Below are 7,329 nucleotides of genomic sequence, written 5' to 3' on the forward strand. Positions count from 1 at the left end.
AGGCCAAGAACAAGCCATGAGAGTAAAGACAACGATCCAACCAGAGGAAAGGTGTTCTTACCATACATCAAGGGAACCACTGACTACATGGGGAAGCTGATGAAGAAACACAACCTACAAACTATCTACAGACCTACTAAGAAAAATCAACAAATGCTACATTCAGCGAAGGACAAGAGGGATCCTCTCACCTCCGCAGGAGTCTACCGTATACCATGCAGCTATGGACAAGTCTACATACGGACCACTAAACGCAGCAGCATTGCCCAAACACGAATCAAGGAACATGAAAGGCATTGCAGACTAACCTTTGGTGTTTATTGGAATGGTTGATCTTGTTATGTGTTACCCCAGTTGTGTGCTGTATTTGTGTTTTTGTTAGACTTTTGAAAGACTCAAGGTTTTAGTTCTCCATTTAAGTAAATCTGGCCTTGACTCAACTTGTATTTGTTTAACTGAACTCTGCCCTGGGTACTGGGTGAGAACCAACTAGAACTTGACAGCAGCAAGAGGAGGCTTGCCATTGCCTTCCTCAAAATATAACTTGCCCAAATCCATCCAGTGGGTTTCCATAGTTTACCAGCAATTCAAGCCTTAAAGGTAAAGATTTTCCCCTGATGTTAAGTCCAGTCGTGACCAACTCTGGGGGTTGGTGCTGATCTCTATTTCTAAGCCGAAGAGCCAGCGTTGTCCGTAGACACCTCCAAGGTCATGTGGCCGGCATGACTGCATGGAGCGCCCTTACCTTCCCGCCGGAGCGGTACCTATTGATCTACTCACATTTGCATGTTGTCTGAATCTGACAAAACATTATACCACATTCAAATCGCCACGCCGCACTGGCTTTCATATTGGGACACCACAGAGTAAATTAAAGGCAAAGTAGGACGAGTGTGTGTGTGTGTGTGTGTGTGTGTGTTGTGAAGCTTAGACAGGGGAGGGGATGTTCATCTGTTAAAATGAACATATATTTGACATGGATTTCCAATGAAAGGCCTTTCCTGAGCCTGGCAGATGATGTGGCCAAGAGGGAGAGTGGACATTTATGTCAAAGTTGATGGTTCACAGTTGACGGATTTGGACAAAGTATTCCAGGTGAAGTCTATTCTGCTTTGGTTAGACTTAATCTAGAATACTGTGTCTAGTTCTGGGCACCATTACTCAAACGAAATATTGACAAGGTGGAAAGTGTCCAGAGGACGGCGACTAAAATAATGAAAGGTCTGGAAACCATGAATCCCTCTGAGTAGCGCCTTAAAGAGTTAGTTATGCTTATCCTGGAGAAGAAAAAGTTGGGAGGAGACATGATAGCCATTTATAAATACTATATGTGAAAGGGTGCCATAAAGAAGTGAGAGCAGGTTTTTTTTTTTTTTTGTTGCTCTTGAAACTAGGACTAGGAGCAATGGGTCGAATTACAGGAAAAGAGATTCTACCTGAACATTAGAAAGAACTTCCTGACCGTAGGAGTGATTCAACAGTGGAACTCTTTGCCTCGGAGTCTGATGGAAGCTTCTTCCATCAGACAGAGGCTGGATGACCATCTGTTGGGGGTACAGTAGAGTCTCACTTATCCAACATAAACGGGCCGGCAGAATGTTGGATAAGTGAATATGTTGGATAATAAGGAGAGATTAAGGAAAAGCCTATTAAACATCAAATTAGGTTATGATTTTACAAATTAAGAACCAAAACATCATGCTATACTACAAATTTGACAGAAAAAGTAGTTCAATATGCAGTAATGCTATGAAGTAATTACTGTAGTTACGAATTTAGCACCAAAATATTACGATGTTTTGAAAACATTGACTACAAAAATGCATTGGATAATCCAGAACGTTGGATAAGCGAGTGTTGGATAAGTGAGACTATTGTACTTTGATTGTGCTTTTACTGCATAGCACGGGGTTGGACTAGATGGCCCATGTGGTCTCTTCAACTTCTAGTATTCTGTGATTTTAACTGAATTTATTTTTACTGCTGTTTGTGTTTAATTCTGTTTTAATGGTTGCATATTTGTATATTTTAAATTGTATATTAATGTTTTTATGTCAAGCCATTTTGTGTCCCCTTTGGGGAGATAAAGCGTGGCATAAATAAATTTAAGAACAACAGCAACAGTAGAACTCCCAGATTTCATCTTGGTGGGTTCAGTTTAATAACCCAAAGTCAACACCAGAAGCTTCAGAAAAGACATTTGTCTGCCTGAGCCTTTGTATTAATGGGTTTGAAAACAGTAATCATTCAGAATATTTTCATTCATTTTAAGTATTTATAAGATAAAGGTAAAAGTTTCCCCTGACGTTAAGTCCACTCGTGTCTGACTCTGGGGGTTGGTGCTCATCTCCATTTCTAAGCCGAAGAGCCGGCGTTGTCCGTAGACACCTCCATGTGGCCAGCATGACTGCATGGAGCGCCCATACCTTCCCGCCGGAGCGGTATCTATTGATCTACTCACATTTGCATGTTTTCGAACTGCTAGGTTGGCAGGAGCTGGCTCCGACTCCATTTCTAAGCCAAAGACCCACCATTGTCCATAGACATCTCCAATGTCATGTGGCCACTGGCATGACTGCATGGAGCGCCAATGTTACCTTCCCACTGGAGCAGTACCTATTGATCTACTCACACTCTGGGGGGTTGGTGCTCATCTCCATTTCTAAGCCAAAGAGCCGGCATTGTCCGTAGACACCTCCAAGGTCATGTGGCCACTGGCATGACTGCATGGAGCACCGTTACCTCCCCTAACAGCAGGCGCTCAAGCCGCTCCTGGGATTTGAATCTGGGACCTTTATTTATACGCTGCACTTTTAATCTAAAAGTCAAAAAGGCTTACAACATTAAAAAAATATAAAACAATAACAGAAAAACCTCTTAAGTAACAGAATAAATAATAAACAGTTCCATTACTGTTATTTCAAAAGCCAAACCAAAAAAAGCAAGTTTTACAACCATTTTTAAAATAGGAGGAAGAAAAATTTCTCATCTCCAGAGGGAAATGCTTTCAGTCTGCACTTGTGAAAGCTTTGACAGATGACTGAATTACACCCTATGAATCAAACTGATGTTAAGGAGAATGTATATTCCCTGTGATAAATCTGCTCCCCCACCCCCCGCCCATATAATAGGATTTACTAGAAGTGTCCTTTTCAGAAACCATAGTTGCAAATTAAATGTTTACCTTCCTGTTACTAATGGTAAAGTACTAATTGTAAAACAGAACAGATTAAAACAGATTTAAAAAGGAGCAATGGTGAGAGGAGGGGAAGAATTAGCCCTTCAAAGCAGTTTGGCAAAAAAAGAAAAGGAGGAAATGTAGAAAAGGGATTTAACAATGACTGCATCTATGAATACACATCTAATCTATTTCCCTTTGTGAAAAACCACATCGATACAGAACAGGTCTCTACAGTCCCTTATGGACCCCCACCCTTGGAAGACAACCATTATCCCAATACCCCCATGCATATGGGATATATTGAGCATGGTGATCTGATCATGATATAAATAAACATAACAGATTAAATAATAAATGTAAGGCCTTCTTGCCGACCACCCTGACTGACTATATAATGCAGTTATATGGTTGTGTAGATCCAGCCTAAGCTTTCCAAGTTCTTTGCCACTCCTGATAATCCACTCATTTTAGCTGGAGAAATCAGGACTGCTGGCCTGGGATAAGTTTGTGGATAGGCTCTTGAAGGATTTTAGCTGGAGAAATCAGGACTGCTGGCCTGGGATAAGTTTGGGATAGGCTCTTGAAGGAAGATATACAGAGGAAAACTGTCTTTTTTAATATGTTGTTTATTTATATTGCCTCCGGTGGCTCAGTGTGTTAAAGCACTGAGTTGCTGAACTTGCAGACTGAAAGGTCCCAGGTTCAAATCCGGGGAGCGGAGTTAGCTCCTGCTGTTAGCTCCAGCTTCTGCCAACCTAGCAGTTCGAAAACATGCAAATGTGAGTAGATCAATAGGTACCGCTCCGGCGGGAAGGTAAGGGCGCTCCATGCAGTCATGCCGGCCACATGACCTTGGAGGTGTCTACGGACAACACCGGCTCTTCGACTTAGAAATGGAGATGAGCACCAACCCCCATCGGGGAAAACCTTTTACCTTTATAAACTCATTAAGGAATGTTGTAATTTGTGAGACACCAGTACTCTTTGGCGGGGAGGGCTAAAATGTTGAACTGCATTATATGAGTCTACACTAAACATATACCGCAGTTTCAAACTGCATTATATGACGGTGTAGATGGAGTTCTAGTCCCTATGCAATAATGAAGGCTAAAGAGCTGAAGCAATTCACTGTAGCCTTTGCATGAGTGAATTTTCTGTTGATAGTTTATGACACTAGAATATTGGTGCTAAATCTTTGTTTTCTAACTAATACTAATTTCAGACTTTATGTCAAATTATTTAATATCTTGTTTTTCATATTATGTGGAGAAGTAATATTTAAAAATGAACAACACTCTAAAATTCATTAAAGGTACCAACCAGTAAAATATTTTTTCAGTAGTGCATTTTTGTGTTAACAGTCTAAATAAAGAGACCATATTTACTTGGAAAGATACATCATCTGAAGTCTTAATTTGTCCTAGGCCAGAGATGGCCAACCTATGACACGCGTGTCAGCACTGACATGCCTAGCCATTTTTGCTGATACTCTGCTGCATGCAGATTGATTGGATGACTATGTCTTTTGTGGCCAAATTCGGTGTGATTTGGTCCAGTGGTTTTGTTGTTTACTCCATGGGAATTATGCACATTACATTATCATTATATCATTCTATTATTATTCTATTATTATTGTAGTATATTATCATATTATTACTATTATATTAATATTATATTATTCATGACTACATTGAAACTAGAATAGAGAGAAATCAGCGTGGAAACTGCAAGAGGTACCATAGATTGTTGTACATGGAAATAATGGTAGTAAATAGTTTTTGATTTATATATTAACAATTATACATTTTTGTTATTTAAACTATACATATTGAGAAATTATGTTTTTTTTCTCGAAGTGACACACTACCTAAGTCATGCTAGATTTTTTTGGTGAATTTTGACACACCAAGCGCAAAAGGTTGCCCATCATTGTCCTAGGCCTAAGGAATCCTGCTTTGCTTTCCCAGTGCTGTCTTTTTTGCTGCTGCCACGATCTTTACAATCTAGCTTTGCTTTGCACTGGGATACTGTGCTCCAAATATTTCAACTTAATTTATGACTGCCTGGCGAGTCATCTCACCCAAAAGTTGCCAAAGTGTTTGCATGCATACACACATACCCATCCGCTATATATGGACCAAAAGAGATGTTAGTAGCAAATTGTCTGACTGCCATTAGTATTAAGCATCGGACGGGTTATACCAAATGCACACAGCAGCATTTTCAAAGCACAGAAAACATTCTGGGATGTTGGCCAGGAATGGGACCTCTTTGCCTTATCTGCCTCCCTGGACTTCCCGCATATCAATTACCTGCAATTGGGATGCTGTTAGTGCAGGTCCATCAAGGCAGAAGGAAAGACTTGCTCCGTCCTCCATCAGCCGTTCAATGGTGGTCAGCCAATCGGAGACAAGACATCCTGGTATCCCCAGGAATTCGTTCTCGCTTCCTTGCTGCCTCTGCTGCCTCCTTTCTTTCAAGTTCTGTGCAAACAACAAGAAGGAGGGGGAGTGGGTAGGGAAGCAGGCAGAGAGGCAGCAGCTTCAAAGCAAAACATGCTAGGCAAAATATGGGAAAGGGTCTGATTTCTGGATTGTGCAATCAGGCCAACCAAGCCTTCTTTTTAAAATTAACAGTTAGGATTATTTTCTATATAAAGAACAATCATGTTTCCCTTTCGCCACCGGAAATGAGGCAGGCATAAAATAGCAAAGCAATAATCTACTATTACAATACTAATCACAAACATATACTTGTTCCAGGCAAAGATGAAGTACTTTGGCCACATAATGAGAAGTCAGGAAAGCTTGGAAAAGATCATGATGCTGGGGAAAATGGAAGGAAAAAGGAAGAGAGGCCGACCAAGGACAAGATGGGGCCGGGCTGTGGCGTAGGCTGGTTAGCAGCCTGCTGCAATAAATCACTCTGACCAAGAGGTCATGAGTTCGAGGCCAGCCCATGTCGGGGTGAGCATCCGACAATTAAAAATAAAATATAGCCCCTGCTCGTTGCTAACCTAGTAAGGTAAAGGTTTTCCCCTGACGTTAAGTCCAGTCATGTCTGACTCTGGGGGTTGGTGCTTATCTTCATTTCTAAGCCGAAGAGCTGGCGTTGTCTGTAGACACCTCCAAGGTCATGTGGCTGGCACGACTGCATGGAGCGCCGTTACCTTCCCGCCGGAGCTGTACCTATTTATCTATTCACATTGGCATGTTTTCGAACTGCTAGGTTGGCAGGAGCTGGAGCTAACAGCGGCCGCTCACGCCGCTCCCAGGGATTGAACCTGGGACCTTTCAGTCTCCAGCTCAGTGCTTTAACGTACTTCGCCACCGGGGCTCCAACCTAACCTAAGCAACCCGAAAAATAGTTGCATCTATCAAGTAGGAAATGTAGGTACCACATATATGTGGGGAGGCTAATTTACAACACCATAAAAATCACCCAGCCGCTGTTGGAATGAGGAAGTTGCTGTCGCAGTGGATGATGAAGCAGCTGCTCCCCCTGTGGCTGGAATCAAGCATACTCTCAGGAAGCTGGAAGCTGGAGAAGGTTTAAATTGCCTCTGCGTCTGTCTCTGTCTCTGTTCTATGTTTATATGGCATTAAATGTTGTATATGTGTACAATGTGAGTCCCCTTCGGAGTGAGAAGGGCAGAATATAAATACTGTAAATAAGATGGATGGATGGTATCCTTGAAGTGATTGGCTTGACCTTAAAGGAGCTGAGGACTGCAATGGCCAACAGGAAGCTCTGATGTGGGCTGGTCCATGACGTCACAAAGAGTTGGAAGCCACTGAATGAATAAACAACAAAATACTTATTCCAACAACTTGTAAAAGGTACAACAAAAATAGTATACAATGTAACATAAGTTTGTTATATTCACAATACTGATTACTGTTTCTTTCTTGTAGAAGGGAATTTTCAACAATGGTTACTTTAAACAGATTTCCTCTTTAAAGTTCACAATGGTGATTTCTTTCTTTCTTTCTCTTTTTCTTTCTCTTTCTCTCTTTTTCTTTCTTTTTCTTTCTCTCTCTCTCTTTCTTTCTCTCTCTCTTTCTTTCTCTTTCTCTCTCTTTCTCCCTCCCTCCCTCTCTTTCTCCCTCCCTCCCTCTCTTCCTCTTCCTCTCTCTCTTCCTCTTCCT

General features: G+C 41.5%; 1 protein-coding gene across 1 annotated transcript in view; it reads right to left on the reverse strand.

Annotated features, from left to right (window-relative positions):
- Window positions 1-5,667, reverse strand: part of csrnp3 (cysteine and serine rich nuclear protein 3) — a 155,266-nt gene extending 149,599 nt beyond the window's left edge. The window contains exon 1 of the mRNA XM_062969213.1: window positions 5,494-5,667. The gene's annotated coding sequence lies outside the window, so the exon portion shown is untranslated. The remainder of the gene's footprint in view (window positions 1-5,493) is intronic.
- Between the last annotated feature and the right edge of the window lie 1,662 nt (window positions 5,668-7,329).

Source organism: Anolis carolinensis, chromosome 1 (assembly GCF_035594765.1).
Source record: "Anolis carolinensis isolate JA03-04 chromosome 1, rAnoCar3.1.pri, whole genome shotgun sequence".
Taxonomy (NCBI): Eukaryota; Metazoa; Chordata; class Lepidosauria; order Squamata; family Dactyloidae; genus Anolis; species Anolis carolinensis.